This window comes from Protopterus annectens, chromosome 14.part0 (genome assembly GCF_019279795.1).
Source record: "Protopterus annectens isolate FY-2018-M chromosome 14.part0, PAN1.0, whole genome shotgun sequence".
In the NCBI taxonomy this organism is placed as follows: domain Eukaryota; kingdom Metazoa; phylum Chordata; order Ceratodontiformes; family Protopteridae; genus Protopterus; species Protopterus annectens.
In genome coordinates this window covers 1,052,088,033-1,052,108,454 of record NC_056748.1, presented here as the reverse complement: position 1 = coordinate 1,052,108,454, position 20,422 = coordinate 1,052,088,033, and the positions used below count along the sequence as shown (strand labels likewise).

At 42.2% G+C, this 20,422-nt stretch overlaps 1 protein-coding gene and 1 pseudogene across 3 annotated transcripts in view; both read right to left on the bottom strand.

Moving 5' to 3' along the window:
- HPDL (4-hydroxyphenylpyruvate dioxygenase like) overlaps window positions 1–20,422 on the bottom strand; it is a 555,822-nt gene that overhangs the window by 267,969 nt on the left and 267,431 nt on the right. The window lies entirely within an intron of this gene.
- LOC122789494 lies at window positions 3,228–3,353 on the bottom strand (annotated as a pseudogene).

The window sequence follows — 20,422 nt, the reverse complement described above, 5'->3', positions numbered from 1 at the left end:
ATTACCAAAACAGAAATGCTACCACTTGCCAATGTACTTCTCATTCCAAAACACAGAAACTAAGTGCATCTAATGTGCATCCAATCTTAAGTACCATTTGTACTATACATAATTAATGAGACTCATTAAAATTCCAGGTTTTGGAATCCCATTTGCACACCTCCATGTTAACTGGCTACATGCAGCTTAACACCCAGGTGTACTGTGTAAGTAATCAGTAGGTATCGAGAAATGGTACAATATGAAGCAAGTGCCAGTTAACTTTCAATGATCAGATTACATGATATCAGTACCACTTTTAAACATTTATTCTGATAAATTTACAGATCAGACCTTTGATACCTGCAAACTGAGTGGGACCACAGTGAGCATTTTTCTGTTTTTGCATTTATCAGACATTTTCCACTGCAGGCTCAAGATGGCTACTTCTAGGAGGCTGAGACGTGTCTGTGCACCCAAATGGACCGAGAAGGAGACCACCCAGATGTTGACCATGTATGCTGGAGTGGCGCATTGGAAAAGAGCCAAGCAAAAGAACTTCTTGATGACAGACATCTGAAACCGGATTGTGAGGGAGCACCAAAGGCATACAGGGATCATCTACTGGACTGGAGTGCAGGTTAGCCTCCAGTATGATGACCTGCATAGGAGTGATGCAAAGGAGCTTCATCGAATGGTTGCCGACGTGCGGAGATAGCCTGTGATCCCTACAGGAAGTGTGACTATCCTGCATTCCTACAGAATTTTGAGATCTACTATCTGTGTCTCATATATATCAGATAGATGTTTTATAACCATTATCCAGCTGTTGTGACAATTAGCTCATTGGGATAACTAAGTGGACATGGTAACTGCTGTCATTATAAGTGTGGGTTCCATTCCCATGCTATTCATTTCTTTAATAATGTTTGCAATATACATAATTATTAACTTTTTAGATGTATGTATGTTTTACAACATATAACATCACTTCACCCATCACTGTCCTTGTGCATCATTGACACCTAGGTTGCTGATGACTGTGCATTTCATAGTTGCCTGTTATAATACCACAGTATTGCCTACTACAGCATTATGTCTGAATAAAAATTCATATATAACTTCTTTAATTCATTCCTCCTAATAAAGTAAAAAATTAATACAGTCATGTTTACTTAAGCCAAAAGGAATGCCTGTCCAACTGCTTACATGTATGTTTTCAGTTATGTGTTAACAGCTACTTCCTTACAATAAAATGTTCAATAAGTTTTTGAAATTTCTGTATTCATCCATTGTCCACAGGAATTCAAATAAACACCAACAGTATCCGTTTGTTAAGATGGAAACACCTACTGCCTCTTTGCTCAGCCTGCAAGGCATGCTTCGAGTTCCAATCCACACAGGGGAAACGCATGAAATTGTTCTCTTGCTTTACTTCACACATAGCAGTCATGTAGAGAAGCATATTCCACTTACTGACATTAATGTTTATTTTGTGCATGGTTACAAGTAACTAAGTTAGCTGTTGAACTCCTATGAATATGCCCATAATCTGTAATGGTCTGCTAACATCAGCTCCTTAACTGCAGGGTTAGTAAAACAGCATCTGTTTGTTTAACAAAAATGTATGCTGGCTGTTAGCTCAACCTGTAAGGAAACTGGATAGCATGCCTATATTTTGCATTACTGTGGGTTCCAATCCACATAGGAGAAACATATCTGAAATTATTCTCTTGGTTTACTTCACCCATAGCATTTCTTTAAAGAAGCATATTGCAGTTATTACTATTAACATTTATTTTGTGCATGTAAAAAAAACAGTTATTAATCAAATTGCTATGAATATATTCATAACCAGTAATGGTCTGTTAACAGAATCTCTTTAAATGCAGGGTTAGTTAGTAAAGCTTGCTACACACTTATATGTCTGAAATGTTTTTAGCAATATGGTATTATTTTAGAAGTGCTATCAAGTTCTGTTTTATCATTAATTGTTACATTCACTTCATGAACATCATCATCCTTATCTTTTGAGAGAGTGGGATGGGCAGACAGAGCAGAAATGCAGAACAGGGAAGATGTATGTATTTGCTTAGAGATGTGCATTTTGCCAAGGAATATCATGGTCCTCACACATACCTTACTGTGTCCCTCAAGTACAGCAACTTGTATGGTTCTGTTAACAGAAATTCTATGATACATGACACGGTCCCACTGTCTGAGAAATTAATGTTTTCCATTACTATTAATGTTTCTGACCACAGTCGTCTTTTTCTTCTTCTTTCGGCTTTTCCCAGTTAGGGGTCGCCACAGCAGAGCACTTGTCCGCTCATGACTGGCAGTGGAGTTTTACAGTGTCAAACAGCCAGCCCGGCACCCAACCTTCCACAGAAGGCACACACACACACACACACACACACACACACACACACACACACACACACACACACACACACACACACACACACACAACTAGGGCCAATTTAGTGTGTTCAATCCACCTACAGCATGTCTTTGGGATGTGGGAGGAAAGCGGAGCACCTGGAGGAAACTCATGCAACCACAGGGAGGACATGCAGACTCCACACAGAAGGCACCCCAGCCAAGGATCAAACCGGAGAACCTCTTGCTGTGAGGTGGCAACGCTAACCGCTGCACCACCATGGCCGCCCCAATGTTTCTGACCGTATTGCTGATACAAATTTATTTTTGCAAACTCTTTACCTACATGACCAGTGCATGTTCGTTCTTTGAAATCCTAAGCCAGGATCCATATTAGTAGACCAACCCCATCCAGGAGATGTCATAAAACAAAGTCTTTTCACTGCATTAATAACATGCGCTTTCAATCAAAATGGATTAGCTAGGTAGGTAGTTGTCAAGGGTAAGTTAAAGTCTGGATGTACATTGCATTGCAAGTTTGAATTTCATGCCCTCAAATCTGTGTTCATAGGTGGTTACTGGACTGTTGACTCGAAGGTCTTTTTAAGCCTAGCTGTGTGCGTGGCCAATATAATACTAGAGAAACCCAATATAAAGGATCTTGCCTAAACTCGAGATCTTAGTTAGCAATGACTGCCCATATCTGGAAGGGTTATAGGTGAAATCCCCAGCACAAATTTTCCCATCCAGTCATCCAGGCTACACCTAAGCAGAGTCATAGAGGGGCTTTTTTGGTGTGAACTGGTACCCTTTTTCCGCAGAAGTGACAACCCCTAAGAAACATATCTGTCTCTCCAGCAGGTCCTATGTGCAGTTCAATTTCCTGCATTTGGAGAAAACACAGGGGTTAAACCAACCAAGTGTGCAATGGAAGAGCTTCATTCAGGGGAAACCACCTTCTTGATTGTGGTATTCCCCTGCCAGGTAAGTATCTTAAGTGAATACTAGGCTAATTGCCCCGAAGGGCCATTTTAAGCTTAGCCAATAACCCAAGGTCAGAATAAAACTCTGTGCCTTATGTTTATGAGGTGGAGACCTTAACCATGATGTCAAACCCACCCACATCAAAGGAGGACATACTAGGGACTCCACCCCCTTAAAAATACAACACAGTATCAGCAATCCATCTACATGCTGTGGGAGTACAACCCCACAGCCATCTGCATCAAAAGCAAGTATGCTACCTGTTGTGCTACTAACACTTAGATTACTACTAAGCTAACTGTCCTTGTGGGCCTTTTTAAGCCTAGTCAATTACCCCATGTGAGAATAAAACCCTGCACCTTGTGTCTGTTAGGTTAACACCTTAGCTATTATGCCAGTTTCTTTCAAAGATGTTAAAACCTGCATATAACTTTGAAAAATGTGTATAGGTTCACAGGAGGTTACTAGGCTAATGCCCCTAGGGCCTTTACAAGCCTAGCCATGTTATACCTGTGTTCCCCAACTGACCTTGGTTAGATGGCAGTTCTTCACAGAGTGAGTCTATGATCAGCATGGACTGCCTCTGTCCAAGAGGGAGGGACATAGGTGCCAGCCCCAGGGTAAATTTACAGTCTCCTATCCAATTGTCTAGGCTGTGCTTGAATAGGGTTCATAGGTTCATAGGTTCATACTAGGCTATCTGCCCAAGGGCATTTATAAGCTTAGCCCAGAGTTTTGTGGCTTTCGCCACCCCTTTAGTTTGAAGGATACTATGCCATTATTTTGCTGTGCCTCTGTCAAGCAGTGACACTGAGGTAATCCCTGGGGTATACCTGCGATCTCCCATCCATTGGTCAAGATTTCTCTTGAACAAAGCCAGCGAGGTGCTCTGCCTCACATGTACCGGGATTCTGTTCCACAGCGTAGGGAGTCTCTGGGTGATGAATCTGTCCCTCCAGCACGTCCTATTAATAACCGTGTTAAGGTTTAAGTCTCTTGCCCTTGTAGTTCTGATGGATTTAGATTTTTTGAGGTGAAGCATGTTCATCAATTCCGGGTTGGACATGGCCTTGTATGTCAGGCACAGGTCACCTCTGAGCAGAAGGTGGCGACTGAATAGAGCTGGAGTTCCTTCAGTCGGGCAGCATAAGACATATTTTTGAGACCCTTTATCCTTTTGGTGAGGAACTTTTGGGGCCTTTCCAATTGCTGCAGGTGTCGGGTCAGATACATTCCGAATGGGGCATTGTACTCAATCATTGGTCTGATGAGTGATGAGTACAGGGGAACGATGACCTCCCTTGATCTAGATGTGAATCCCTTCATGATCAGGTGGGCAGTGTAGAAGGTCTTCCTAACTACTTTGGCAACGTGAGTGTCAAATGAAAGGTTACTGTCAACCTGGGTCCCCAGATCCCTGATACCCTCTTCTGTGCTTAGTGGATTGCCACCTATATGGTAGCTAGGGGTAACCTTGTTTTTCCCGAAGGGTATGACTATGCATTTTTTGGCGTTTAACTTTAGGCCATGGCTCTGGCACCAGTTATCTGTTTCTATAAGACCCTTCTGAAGGATATCTGTGTCAGATGTGTTCTCGACTATGGCGCCCAGTTTGCAGTCATCTGCAAACTTTGTCAGCCATAACCCTCCTGTGTTTGCTTGTACTTCTGAAAAGTAGATGCCGAACAAGAGTGGGCCCAGGACTGAGCCCTGTGGGACACCACTTGTGACAGGCTTTGAGTCTGACATGGCGCCAGCAACTCTGACCCTGTGGGTTCTGTCGCTTAGCCAGTTTGCAACCCATCTTGTGACATATGGGTTTACATTTAAGCTGGTGAGTTTTTCAATGATACCTGAGTGGGGTATTGTGTCGAAAGCCTTTGCCAGGTCAAGGTAGGCTGTGTAGACTGCCTTGCCCTCATCAATGGCCTTGGTGACTGTTTCAAAAAAATCAACCAAGTTTAAAAGGCATGATCTGCCTTTGACAAAGCCAAACTGGGTTGGATCCAATGTCTGCAAGTCCCCTATGTCTTTATTTATGAGTTCCATTATGATCCTCTCCATAGCTTTGCAGACCAGGCTTGTCAAGCTGATGGGACGGTAATTTCCAAGGTCGGTGGAGGCACCGCCTTTGTGAAGTGGGACCACAGTTGCCGTACGCCACTCCTTGGGTACGTATCCTGAGGTGAGGCTAAGATTAAACAGCTGCCCTAACTGCGGGTTTAATTCCTCATTGAGTTAGTGGAGCACACAACCGGGGACACCATCTGGTCCCATGGATGCTGTGTTTTTCGCCTTGGAGAGAGCAGTTCTCACCTGAGCGTTTGAGATGTTTGGGGGGCTACAATCCTCTGGTATAGATATATCTCCTTTTGGGGGGGGGAGAAATTTGCACTGAACCTGTCAGCCAGTATGTTGGCAATGTCTGTAGGTTCAGTGATTTTTACATCATTTTGAACTAATTCTGAGCATATCTGGGAGTTTCCTCCCAGGTTTCTAACATAGCTAAAAAGGCCTTATGATTGTCTTTTGAGTCCTTAGAGACTTTTCTCTCAAAATTTGCCTTGGATGATTTTATGAGAGATCTTAGTTTTTTACTTATAATGATCAAGGGGGTCTTCCCTTTTAAGGATTTTGCTCTATCTTGTAGTAGCTTCCTCCTTTTGTTGTAGAGCTTGTTTATGGCTGGGGTCCACCAGACTGGACGCTTGCCTTTGGTACAGTCTGTTTTGTTTGGGATTGCCTGATCCATGCAGTCCTGTAGGTGCTGGTAGAAGGCATTTGTAAGTGATTCAGCGGCTTGAGTAATGGTTTCCGCAGGCTCGGGGGCCTTGAAAGAGACCACACTAGTCTTTAGAAGTGTGAAGTCGGCTTTTGAGAAGTTCTTCACTGTGGTCTTTTTTATCTGGGGTGGGGGCGGGATGTGGACTTCCAGTGAGATTAGTTTATGATCTGATCTCTCCAGTGAGGGGTATACTTCCGTTTTTGAGGGGTTTTTGAGCAGCTCTGCTTCACATGAAATGGAAGTTTATTGCAGAGGAGAGGCAATCTCAGAGAGATATAGCTGTCTCTCCAGCATGTTCCGTTACTGTCACAGGCTAGGTTGAGATCCCTGGAGCGAGTGAGTCTTGTCCCATTTGATCTGCAGATGCGCAGCATTTCCATTAAGGCAAGGTCTCTGAAGGCCAGGCACAAGTCATCCCTCAGCAGCCTGTAGGATACAGAGTACAGTGACAGGGCTTTCAGTCTTTCCATGTAGGTCATGTTTTGGAGGCCCTGAAATTTCTTGGTGAGAAATCTCTGTCGTCTCTCCAGTTGCTGCTGCAGGTGTCTGGTGAGGTACATGAAAAAGGAAGCATTGTTATAAGTTATAACATGTTAGTCTTGGATGCGATGCCCTTACTAATGAGATGTGTAACATAGGCTTTCCTTACCACCGTGGACACATGTAGATCGAAGTTTAGATTGCTATCAACCTGTGTTCACAAATCTCACACCACTGGGTTTGAGCTGAGTAGGGTGCTGTCAATATTGTAATTTACAGGGACTTCCTCTTTGCCAAAGGGGATAATAATGCACTTTTTTGCATTTAGTTTTAGTCCATGGCTTTGGCACTAATCAATTGTCTGTGTTAGTCCCTTTTGCAATATGTTAATATCATTTGGGGATAAGACGTGAAGACAGATTACCGCTGAACACTCCCAAAGTATCCCGCTTATCTTTTATTTATTGTGAAATAAAGAAGTCTTTCATCTACATTGTGGAATTCTCGTGGTGTATCCTGCTAGTTGTTTTACCCTATCATTTGGGGATACAATGACTGTGCCCAGTTTGCAATCATCAGCAAACCTGATAAGACACAGGCAATCTGCTATCATATGGACTTCCAAGAAATAGAATCCAAACAGTAGAGGGCCTAGAACAGATCCTTGTGGTACATCACTGGTAAATGGTATACTGGTAGAGGTGGAATCTCCAACTTTGACAGCATGTGTTCTGTCAGTGAGACAGTTGACTACCCATCTAGTGACTTAGAGGTTAATCCCCAGCTGGAAGAGTTTTTCAATGATACCAGAGTGGGGGATTGTGTCAAAAGCCTTGGCTAAGTCAAGATAGGCAGTATGTACTATTTGCCTTCATCCAGGGCTTTGGTGATTTTCTCGAAGAAGTCTACCAGCATGTTCTACTCTTAAGAAATCCAAACTGGGTCAGGTCACCTATGTCCTTGTTGATAAGGTCCATGATGATTCTTTCTATGGTCTTGCAGATAAGGCTTATGGGTCTATAGTTCCCAGGATCGGTTGATGGATCCCCACTGTGCAAGGGGATTACTGTTGCTGTTATTCACTCTGCTGGAACAAAGCCAGTGCTCGGGCTGAGGTTCAAAAGAGTGCCAAGTGGTTCCACTAGGTCTTGTTTTAGATTGGGGAGAAAGCAGTCTGGGATGTTATTTGGTCCCACATAGGCAGTGTTTTTGTCCTTGGACAGCACAGAAATTACCTGCTCTTTGGAGATACTAGGTAGAGGACTGGTGTCAGGTATGCTTTGGATTATGGCTGGTGGGGACAAGGGGCTGACATTTGCACCAAATCTGTCAGCTAACAAGTTGGCAATTTCCTCAGGTTCAGTATGAGAGGTAGCATCCACTATCGGTTTGACACATAGCTGGCCATTCCCTTTTAGATTTCAGACACAGCCAAAGAATGCCTTATGATTATCCTTAGATAGGGATGCTAATTTAGTTTCATAACTGGATTTAGAGGACTTTATAAGCTATCTGATTTGCTTGTTCAAACTGTGGAGGGCAGTCTTCTGCTGAGTAACTTCCTTCTTGTTCTTAATCCATCACTTTCTTCCTTTTGTTATATAACCTATTTATAATTGAGGTCCACCAGGGTGGCCCATTTTTTTTTTTTTTTTTTTTTTGGAAGGACCTGGTTTTGATCTGGTCAGGTACAGACAAGTCTATACAGTTGCTTAGGTGATTACACAGGGTACTTGTGCACTCCTCTTCATATAATTCACTGTTGGCTGTGTTAGCACGGGGTTTGAAACTTTTTATACCATCACCTAGTAGGCTGTAGCTTGCTTTGGAGATATTTTTCGTTTTTTTGCTCCTTTGGGGGTGTCAGGTCTCATTATTACTTCAACAAAGATAGATTTATACTCTGACCTTACCAGGGAGGGCAACACACAGGGGGTAGTGCAGTGATCCCCTATATGTTGGTGAGTACTAAGTCTAGGACTTTTGAGCCCCTTGTGGGGGTGCAGACTAACTGTTCCATGGAATTTGTGTTGACAAACTCCAGGAACCTCAGGGCGAGCATGTTTGTGCTCATGCATGCTGCCTATCTGATGGAAGGATAGTTGAAATCTCCCATGACCAAAAATAATTTGGCTGTATAGTGAGTGACTCAAGTAAGTCCAAGTAGGTGGTTTGCTTCTCTTGGTTCATGGTGGGGGACCTGTAGCTAGCAATGATGTGGTATGGTACTTTACCTATAGTTAGTTGGACCTGAAGTAGCTCAAGAGACTCGTACTGTTTAACTGTCTTGAGATGTATTTGGCTTTAAGAAAGATGGATACATTTCCACCTTTGGTTGTTTCACACTCGTTTCTGGGGTCTGAACGTGTGAAAGGCATTGTATTCTTGCATGGCCGGGGTGCCCTCTGCAGCTATGAACCATGTCTTAGTGACTGCACAGACATCAACATCTTTCAAGGTCAGGAGCGTTTCCAGGGACTGCTGCTTCTGCTTTAGGCTCCTAGCTTTAAGCAGCATAACCACAAGTTTGTCTCAAGTGGATTTTTTAAGTCAGGAAGTTTGTTGTTTTGACACTGTCTAAAAAGGCACTATGAGAGGAGGCAAGCACCTTTGCCGGTATCTGAAAGCCTAGAGGAGACAAGTGAAGACCAGATCTGGCAAAGCAGCGTGGTCCATCAACCATGGCTTCCCAGGCTGACAGATACTGGATCCCCCTGGATTGACACCAGATGCTACGCCAATTGTTGAAGACAATCTTTTTTTTTTATATACTGTGGCATCATCCTAGGTGAAGGTAGAATGCTGCTTAGGCTAGGGACACACCTGCCTGGGACATATTATCTGAGAGTTTAGTTATGTTGCTCTTCATACTGTCCAGAGAGGCAAGTCTAAATCATTCACCCCAACATGTACTGTAACAGAGTCATAATGGTAATTGTTGTTGACTTGAGTGCATGCGTGATTGGATGGATACTGGCACCTGACAGGTAGCTGACCGTGACTTTCTCCTTGTCCAGCCTGGTGGGGGGGGGGCATCTGTGTGTCTCACTATGGAATCGCCTATAACCAAGACATTTGGTTTTGAGGTTTTGCCTTACAGGCTTATTTGCTGAGACACTGGTGTGCATGTGTGTGTGTGTGTGTGTGTGTGTGTGTGTGTGTGTGTGTGTTATGTGCAGTGGATTCTATTTGCTTTGTAGTGAGCGCAAGTGGTTTGAGCTTGGTCTGATCTTTTAACAGGCTTCTACCGAGTACCTCTGCGTATGTGGCTTTCCTTGTTGTGACCTTGTTTTGTGTGAGTGGTGATGTGTGTGTGACGACAACCTGTTTGATATCTGGTTTGTTGCTACATGAGAGAATTGATTCCAAATTCATGGTGTAATTATATCTCTCACATATTCTATTTGTTTGTTTTAGGAGTAAGTGGTTGTCGGTATGCGAGGCAATTACTACATTGTCTCAGGATGCCCATGTCAATCTGGCTGGTCAGAGAAATGGCTGGAAACTGACATTATGGCAGATTTTTATCATAACTACTATTAGGGAGTGGGCTACTTTGACCAGATTTTGCTCTAGGATTAACAAAGGGGATTATTCTATTGAAGGCTAGGGGGGCAAACTATGGCAAAGCTTTTGAGTGCACAACTGAATTTCTGCAATGTAGCAAGAAAGTTTGGGAAGGTTCACTCGTCTATAGTGGGCACCGCTGAACCACGTTGAGAGGTGCACAGCTATGCGCAAACATGAGGATTAAATACAGGGGGAAAATAAACACTTTTAAGCTAAACTACCTATGGGAAAGCACACAATGAGCTTTTCTACAGTAATCTCCAACTCCGATGAGGTTCAGACAACACACTTCAGCCACAAGGATGCATGCAGGCCTCTCCTAATGTAAGATGGCTGGAATAGTGGTCAAGTGTAACAATACAGTCTAGATTCAGCAGATCTGAATCTAGTCTGTGATATGTACTAGCTACGTATAACAGAACAGCTTTTTTAAAGTGCAGAAAAATATAGTAAAAATCAGCAAAATGATAAAATAGTCAAGAAAGTGCAAAGGAAACTCACAAGGCACTTTTTTTTTTTACTTTAGCAGTAGATGCCTTGGATTTCAACAGAATCTGCAAACATCTGTCAAAAGTCACCAAATGTTGAGCATGGCGATGGTCTAAAGTTCTTCAGAAATAAACTGTCTAGAAATCACCATATGGTGATTATCTAATGTTCTTCAGAAACAGACTGTTTAGAACCTCTTCAGAGATATGTAGATCACTGTTATTTGAGGAATACATCAGTTATAGTTGCTCTTTTCTTTTTTCAGGAAATGAAGACCGGACCATGAACAGCACTCTTTAGATCGAGTAGATGCATGTTTGAAGAACAGCAGAGGGAGAGAGGTGTGTTGATTACTTTTTGTCCTTTATGAAATTAAATGCATTTGACCCTTGTTACATGCCTGTATTTTTCACATCAAATCAACTTGTTATATTGCTTAGAATACCCATCATGCATCAGTAAGGTAAGTAAAGTTATCATATTATAATTGTGCTTCAAACTGTGACTTAAATCCAAAAATGTTGAAGTATCACATTTTTTCAGCACCCAGTTTTTGAAATGTATTCCACAACCTAAATAACAGTTGGGTTGATGATTCTGTCATACATATGTTGATGTATCTTTTGCATACAAGTCTTACTGCTTTGACTGCTGCTTATGATGTTTCTTTTGGCACACTTATTTGTGGCTGTATTTTCCACTGAATGATCTGTTGGGCATAGCCTGCCTATTCACAGACTAAATAGGTTTCTGCTGTATCAGTGTCTGCACTGTCTTTTGCAACTGTGTGCATGGCTTCAGTTCAACGTTGGTATGGGTAGTAAAAATGAGTTAGGAGGAAAGTTAGAAATTTCTTCAAAAGTTATATCTAGTGAGTGGGAGAAAATGAAAATGGAGTTTAAAACAGGGTAGAAATAAACGAGTAATCCAAATTAGAGGGGCTGACAAAGGTTAAAGTACTGTCGAATAAGGGGAATCTCACAAAATAAGAAAAGAAGAAGAGGCACAACTGCAGAGTGCTAAAGACAAAATAAGGGAGTATATACATAATATGCATGAGTTTACAAATATTGCTGATAAGCAACTATTTTTTTTGATAAAGAGAGAACAATAGCTTTTAGCACAATGACTTGGGCAACAGAAAATAGTAAGGGTCATTGCCAAGCATATGGAGCTTAGAACAAGAAAAATAACCAGAGATCTTGCAGTGTTATAAAAGATATTTCAAAAATTTTATGAAAATTTGTATAAAGCAAAGAAATATCGAAATCAAGAAAGAGCACAAATGGAAATATTTACGGAAGATTATGCCAAAATTAGAGGCAGATGAGGCTCAACAATTAACAGTCAACAAAGGAGGAGATTAGATAAAAACAGCAACATATAATCAATCTGCAGTAAAGTCTCCAGCAACAGATGATATTTCTGTGGAAGTCTGGAAGTTAGGAGAAAAAAGTGATAAAGATCTAGAAGGTTTCGTTTAACAGTATTTTAAAAGGAGGGGAAGCAACAGCATCCTGAAAGAAAGCTGTGATGATGGTAAAGACCTGTCAAACCATTTCATATAGACCCATTTCAATTTTAAATCATGATAATAAAGTATTTACATCCGTAATTTACGGCTAAAGAATGGCAAAGGTGTTGCCAAGACTGACAGATATGGATCAATGTGGTTTTGTTGAGGGAAAGCAAATATTTGACATCAATAGAACAATGATGATCCAGAGGGAAGCAGAATGTAAGAAAATATCACTGTTGTTGGTGGGTCTTGACGCAGAGAAAGCATTCACCAAAGTAATTTGGGACTTTATGAGTAGGGCAATGAAAGCATTATTCCAACATAGAATAATAAGGTTAATTAGGAGGATATATGAAGGATTAGAGGCAAGAATTGAAGTGGAATTGTTCCTGTCTGATATGTTGTGTCTGAACAGATAAACAAGGCAGGGATGTCCTCTTTTGCCTTTATTTGTTTCATATTTATGGCCATTGGCAAAGAAAATAAAGGACTCAGAAATTCAAGGATATAATTGTATGGTAATCAAGAAAATTTGGCTTTATTTGCAGATAGTATAATTTTGTACCTGATATACCCAAACAAGGCCATCTCAGTATTGTGGAACATTTTGAGAAAGTTTCAAGCCTTTTCAGGATATAAAATAAATGAAGAAATAAACAAAGGCTATAGTTATATAAACACACAAATTGGTTCAGTAATATCCATATTTATGGGGACACAATAAGATGTGACTTTGGATAACGATCCTTAAAGAGAATAACAGCCATACAGAATATTATATTTATAAAGTTGAAAAATTAAGAAAGTACAGTTGTGTACACTTACCATAAATGTAGATGTTCGAGTGTATTCACTGTTGCAGTCATCACACTTGGGTTATCTGCCTGCAGGTAGCCCTCAGTCGGCCAGAATAACAGAGTCTTGAGATTTCTGCGTTGGATGCTGTCACCTCTTCCATGACGTCAGGTCATCAGGGGTATAAAACATGCAACCAATGCTGTTACATCAGTTTTTCTTGCCCCAAATGTCAGGAGCCCCCAAAATAGGAAGCTATTATATGGTGTGGAACACCCCCATTAAAAAGTAAATACCACTGCCATAAAAAAATGGCCATAAAGAGGATAGGTAGAAAGGATAGAGAAAACCAGGGGGCTAGAAGGAGGGAAACCAGGACTACAACAATGAATACACTCGAACATCTACATTTATGGTAAGTGTAGACAACTGTACTATGTTCTTCGTATTTCACTGTTGCAGCCATCACACTTGGTTTGACTCCCAAAGCTGAGGAAGGGTGGAGGCAGTCAAGAAGCGTTTAGAGCTGGCTAGCAGGCATTTTAAGACTGCTGTAACAAATCCAGCTCTGGATTTAGAAAAAATAGGCAAGTGGTAATGCTTGGTGAAGGTGTGTACAGAACTCCAGGTTGCAGCTTCCGGGATGTCCCTGGAAGGGACTCCCCTGAGAAACACTGCAGAGGTGGAAGTAGCCCTAGTGGAATGTGTTCTGATCCCCTGTGGGGTAGGCTTTCCATGGTGTTTGTAGCAGAAATGGATGCAGTGTGCTATCCATTTGGAAATGGTTTGTTTTGAAATGGCCTTGGACTCTGCCCCTATAGCAAAGCTGACTAGCAGCTGGTCACATTTTCTGAAATGTTTAGTCCTGTCAAGGAAGAACCTGAGCTGTCTGTGCACATCAAATCAGTGCAAGATCTTTTATTCTGAGGATCATGGAAGAAGGTTGGCAAATGGATGGATTGGTTTAAAGCCACACTGGATACCACCTTAGGCATAAAAGATGGGTTAGTCCTGAGGGAAACCCTGTCAGCATGGAAAATAATGAAGGGTTTCCACAGCCATTAGTGCCTGTAACTCAGACATTCTTCTTGCTGAACTAATGGCTAGAAAGAAGCAGGGCTGTTTTCCAAGAGAGGAATTTTAACTCTGGTGAGGCAGCAGGTTCAAAAGGGGGAAGCGTGAGCCTTTCCAGTACAAAGTTAAGGTCCCAGGCAGGGGTGGGAGCTCTCCTAGGGGGCCTTAAATTGTTAGCTCCTCTCAGAAAGTGCTTGATGAGAGGGTGAGAAAAGAGAGGTGTCTCAGTATTATAATGAGCTGAGATGGCAGAAGCATGAATCTTAATGGAGGAGAAGGATACGCCTCTGTGGAGCAGCTCTTCTAGGTAATCAAGGATTTGAGGTAAGGAGGGCACAGCTGTGTCCTTTCCTTGAGACAGATTTCAAGAACATTATCTCTTCCACTTTTCAGCACAGGATTTCCTAGTACTAGGCCTACTGGCCTCAAGGATGATGTCTGGCACCCGTTTGCTGAGGGTTGCTGGTGGTGTACTCAGGGGATAAGCCATTCTGCAAGGTGTAGGGTTTGCAATTGTGGATGCAAAATCTGTCCCACCTGCTGAGACAGCAGAGAAGGTGTCTGATGCAGGTGCCAGGGTGGCACTGCTGTCAGACAGCGTAGGACCAGTGCTAGTGTGGCCAGTCTGAGGCAATAAGGATTACCCTTAGCCTGCCCTGCTTGATCTTGAGTAGTACTTTTGACAGGAGGGGCAGAGGGGGAAAGGCGTAAACTGAAAGGTTTTCCCATGTGAAGGACAGGGCATCCACCTTCCAGGCCCTGCTGCGAGGGGTCCTGGTGCAGAATTTGCTCAGTTGGTGGTTCTCAGGGGAGGCAAAGAGGTCCACCTCGGGTGTCTCCCACCTCTGGATTAGAAGGTTGAATGAGTTGAGCTTCAATTTCCACTCGTGTGGGTCCAGCAGATTTCTGCTTAAGTCGTCTGCCAGTGAATTTTTTTTGCCTAGCAGGAATTGAGCTTGTAGGTGCACTTGGTTGCTCAAGGCTGTGTTCCACAGGGCCATGGCTAACCTGCAGAGTGGTAAGAATGGGTTCCCCCCTGCTTGTTTATGTACCACATAACTGTGGTGTTGTCTGTCTTTATCAGGAGCATATCCCAATAAGTCTCCCTTATGGAGATATGCAGATAAGCTTCTTTCAAATCTAGGGTGACTAACCAGACATCCTTGGCTAGCATAGATAGAAGCTGTTGTAGTGTAAGCATTTTGAATTTTGGGACCACCAGAAAGGTGTTGAGAATTGATAGAGGCTGTCAGAGCATTCTGTACAGCTAGCATTTCTTTTTGATTTATATGCAGGAGAATTTGTCCTGGGCTCCATTTGCCTTTAATGCATTTGCCTGCAATGTGAGCCCCCCATGCATAGTCTGATGCGTCTGTTGTCAGGGTTTGGGCAGCGAGGGGTTAAGCAAAAGGCAGTCCCTTGTTGTGGTTGCATGCTCCTGCCCACCAAAGGAATTCTGCCCTTAGACAAGGTATGATTAGGAATCACTGTTTCCAGGTCCTGAGAATGTTGACACCAGAGACTTTTTAAGTACCACTGAAGTTTCCTCATATGCAGTCTTGCATATGGAATTAGCAGAATGCATGTGACCATGAACCCTAGGGCTTGCAGTATTTTCCTTGCAGATAGCTAGGTTTTGGTTTGAAGTAGTTTGTTAACTAGATCTGCTTTTCTGGAGTGAGGAATGCCATCTGGAAAGTTGTGTTCAAGCTTGCTCCCAGGAATACAATTTTTTGACTGGGCAACAGTTGTCATTTCTTTTCGTTGATGGTGTACCCCAGTGAAATCAGAGTCTTTTTACAAAGGCCAGGGTGCTGAAGTAGCAATTCCTGACTGTCCGCCTGAATCAGGCAATCGTCCAAGTGTGGGTAAATTTGAATATTTCTCTGCCTGCAGTATGCAATGGCTGGAGCCAGGCACTTTGTGAATACTCTGGGTGCAGTAGATAAGCCAAAGGGAAGTGCAGAGAACTGATAGTGCATAGAGCCTGCCCTGAAATGTAGATATTTACTGCAAGACTCCCTTATGGGGATATGCAGATAAGCTTCTTTTAAATCTAGGGTGACTAACCAGGCTTCCTTGGCTAGCATAGATAGAAGCTGTTGCAGTGTAAGCATTTTGAATTTTGGGACCACCAGAAAGGTGTTGAGAATTGATAGATTCAGGATAGGGTGCCAATATCCCTCTTTTCTGGGCACCAGGAACAGTGAGTAGAAACCTTCCCCCTTTGTTCTACTGGAACAGGATGAATAGCCCTGATATTGAAAAGGGAAAGTAATTGCTTTTGAGCCTCTGCCCACTCTGGCAACCTGCTTGGGATTGGTAGTGATTGGAAGTAGAATCTGTATCCCTGGGATACAATGTTTAGAACCCATCGGTCCTCAGTAATGGACATCCCGTTTTATGCATGAAGGGCAAGTTTATCTCCTAGGGATGCAAGTAATTGAGCATGGCTGGGAAGGATAATTGAAGTGTCATTGTGAACTTTTTCCATAAGGGGGTGGCTTACCAGTCCCTGTTTTTGAGGTGGGAGCACTCCATTGTTTAGATCTCTGCATACCCTGAGACTGTAGTCTTGGTCATCTGTTTCCCCTGGGTTTGGATTGAGAAGACCTGGGAGGGGCTGGAAAGGACCAGTTTTAGAAGACCAATGCCTACTGAATCTAGGTGGCTGCACCTGTAAGAAATCTTTGACAGTTTGCATAGATTTTGCTTTTTCCTTCATCTTTTTAAGAACTTCTGCTTTGGTGCCAGACGGTCCTGATTTAAAGGACAGTTTAGTAATTTTGCTTTGACGTGATCTGGCAAGATTTGTTCCTTCAGCTAAGCATGCCTTCTCAATATAGACCCAGTGACTGCAGCCCTGCAAGATGCTTCTAAGGCATCAAAACCACACTGCAAAGTATGTTTACTAACTTGCTTTGCAGAATGCATTAAATCTTGTAAATCTTCATTTTCTGCACAATCTGGAAGTAGCGCCAGGTTTTGTTTAATTAATGCCATAATATGTTGTTGGTACTTCAGCATATGAAACTGGCAATTCAAAGCCCTGCTGGCAAGCTTTGCAGAGGTATATACCTCCTTACCCAATCTGTTTAAAACCCTAGAATCCCTGTCTGAAGGGATAGGGTTTTTGGCTGTAGTAGCCTTAATGCCTTTAGGTCCCTGGGAAATGGTCTCTGGATCCACAGTAGGATTCTTAAAGAGAAATTTGTGAGAATCAGGTATTCTGTAGTACCGGTCAGGTTTTCTAGGGGCCGGTGGTAAAGTGTCAGGAGTAAGACTGGATTCCATGAAGACATCATCTACAATATCCAGGACAGGGGGTATAGCTAGAGGCCTGCGCTGAGGCAATTCTAAAAATTCTCTGAGTCTCTTTTTGGACTGAGGAGAATCCTGGCATTCCCAGCGGAAATGCTCTCTTAAAGTATTCAAGGTTTCCCCAAAGGAAATATCCTCTGGAGGGGAGGCAGAGGGAAGGGACCCCTCTGCATCCAAATCCTCATAGGTAGATAAGGGTATGTCCTGGTAATCAGAAGGGTCAGAGTTATTGGACTCCTGGTCTGTAGACTCAGAAGGAAACTCAATTCTTTGTCTTTTAGCAGGGGAAGGCTGGCTTCCCCTAATTAGAGTAATAAGGTATTTGGTCATTCTAAGCATTTGTTTTTGTGGCATGGGAGCTTAAGCATGCACTTTGGTCGTTGGCTTTCTAGGTGTAGTGCAAACTGTGGGTCTGTGAAAAACAGCAGTTTTAGCTAAAAACAAAGTTGTCGGTTTAATACGAACATGGGGTGCCTACACAGCAGCTCCAGTCCCATCCAAGGTAGAGACATCCACGGTTCCACATTTGAAAAAGCAATTTTTGGTATACCGGACTCTGAATGGGTCTCAGTAGAGGCCTGCAAATCTGCAGTAGCGGGTATCAGGGGCTGGAAATGTGCCTCACTGAGTACCGGTGGTATCGGCAGTTTTGGACCTATGCAGTCTGTCTCTGTCTTTATCTTTACATTTTTTCGGAAGATTTGTCGTTGGATGGCTTATCAAAGCCATTTTGGAATATGGAGAACGACAGCGAAAGAATTTAGTGACAAAGATAGTCCAACAACAAATGGTTCAGGTGTTAAACAAGGCATAAATGAGGGACGCCGTGGTCTGGGTCTAAACAAGTGATGCAGTAAGAATGAAAATCTGTGAGGTATTTGCTTTCCACAGGCAAGACAATTGTTAAATTTTTCTGACATCGGTTAGAGCAAGAAAAAAGGATCCCCAACAGGGTACTTAGCTTTAGAAGACTTCAGGTTTGAAACTCAAAAAACAAAAATTTCAGGAAGCGGACGACTGGCACTTGCAAACTACTTCTGCTTCGGGCTCCTTCACGGCAAGAAAGACTAATGTAATGGCATCAGCTGCATGTTTTATACCCCTGACAACCTGACATCATGGAAGAGGTGACAGCATCCAACGCAGAAATCCCAAGACTCTGGTATTTGGGCCCACTGAGGGTTACCTGCATGCAGATAACCCAAGTGTGATGACTGCAACAGTGAAACACGAAGAACATCCAAGCCATTAAAAGAATACAAAAAGGAGACTTTGCTGGTAGGGATGAATGCAAGTAGGGATACATAGAATAGGTAGGAGGAGGCTGGAATTTACTGGAGAGACTGGATAAAGGAACCAAGCTATTGGCAGCAAATAACTAGAGAGGATAAGGCAACAGAAAGGGATGAGGCGAAGAAGACATTTGGACTGCAGGCTAGAGACAGACTTCCCTACCAGGGATTGATATCAGAGTACAGGCAAAGAGTAAGGGACAGGGGAAGTCTTAAGTGAAAGATCTGGACTGGTAGAGTTTTCAGTTGAATCTAGAGCAGAAGGTGCTGTTAAAAAGGTATAGATAAGTAGGGCATACAAGATAATGCGTGATAACTTTAGGAATCAATCAGAGGAAGACAGAAAAGATCAGGAAGAGAGATTGGATAAGCAATTTACAAGGGAACAATGACAGGGACATATTTATGACTCCCAAATATACAAAGTCCAGAAGGTTTAGGATTTTTGCTTAGAAGTGTTTACAAAGATATTTTTACACCCCACGCAGAGTTCAAATAATTTTTTTTAATCAGATAGATGGCAGATGTTGGAGATGTGATGGGGAAGAAAGAGGTAATTAGGAACATATATTCTGGAAGTGTAATGAGTTGGCAGAAAAATTCCCTGCAGAGTAATATGTCAGAAATATTGGTGAGTAAATCAATGTAACTAAGGAAATTATTCTTTTGAGCTGGGACACAGGATCTGAACTGCCTAGACATAGTAAAGCCTTGTTAAGTTTAATTCTGGTGGCTGCCAAAAAAGTAATTACTAGAAAATGGAAATTAAAATCTAGATTAACTGTATTTGAAGTACTGAGTATTGTAACACAGATAAAAGAAATGGAAGTGGGATCTTTAGAAAGGGGAAATGCAAATTACATGGAAATTGTGAGAACAATCCATGCAAAATAATATTCAGGAGAAGTAGAGAGGTTTAAAGGAAGGCTGGAACTGAGAAAATTGTGTAATGCTAGGCTGACAGTTATAAAACCAAATATTTGTGATCTATAATGTATTAAACAGGAAACATGCTATTCTTTTTTATTAATGTATGTTTGTCTATGTATTAAGCGATAATTTAATAAAGGCATTTAAAAAAAAAAAAAAAAAAAAAAACACAGAAAGGACAGTAATCCTAAGGTTCAACATGGCAAAGGGCTCCATCAACCTGAGAGAAATGGATCTGGAAAAGAATCAGGAGATAACTATTAAAGATTTTTTTTCTTAGAAATGCATAAGGTGAATGGAAAATTAGAGGATTACATTAAAGAAAATGATAATGTGATTGGTGAGGTCACACAGGTAGTGAATAAGCACTCTAGGATATTATTCAGGAGAATCAAGGCAAAACTGGAAAACCTTGAGACACCAGTAACAGATCAGGAGATCAGGGCAAGAAGGAAGAATTTTAGGCAAGTGATGTACCCAAAGCCTGAGAGGGAAAGGACTGCCATGTGTTTGTTACAAGGCTGCTGGAAGAATGGATTCAGATCCCAAAAGCAACATACATATTGAGAGGATTCATCACACTGCCTGGATTCCTTTGAGAAAGCTACAACTTTTCCCAAGACCAATCCTGGTTTACCTTTCCTCATATGAGCAAAATGAATGGAGCTTTTCTATGGTATGAAGGCCAGATGTTTGTACAGCAGAGTATAATTTAACCAGGACTACACTCAGAGAACAAGGAGGAAGGATGCCTTCATCCCTGATGCAGTGGGAATGTAAAACATGGGGGTTGAGTATAAACTGCAGTATCTGGCTACTAGT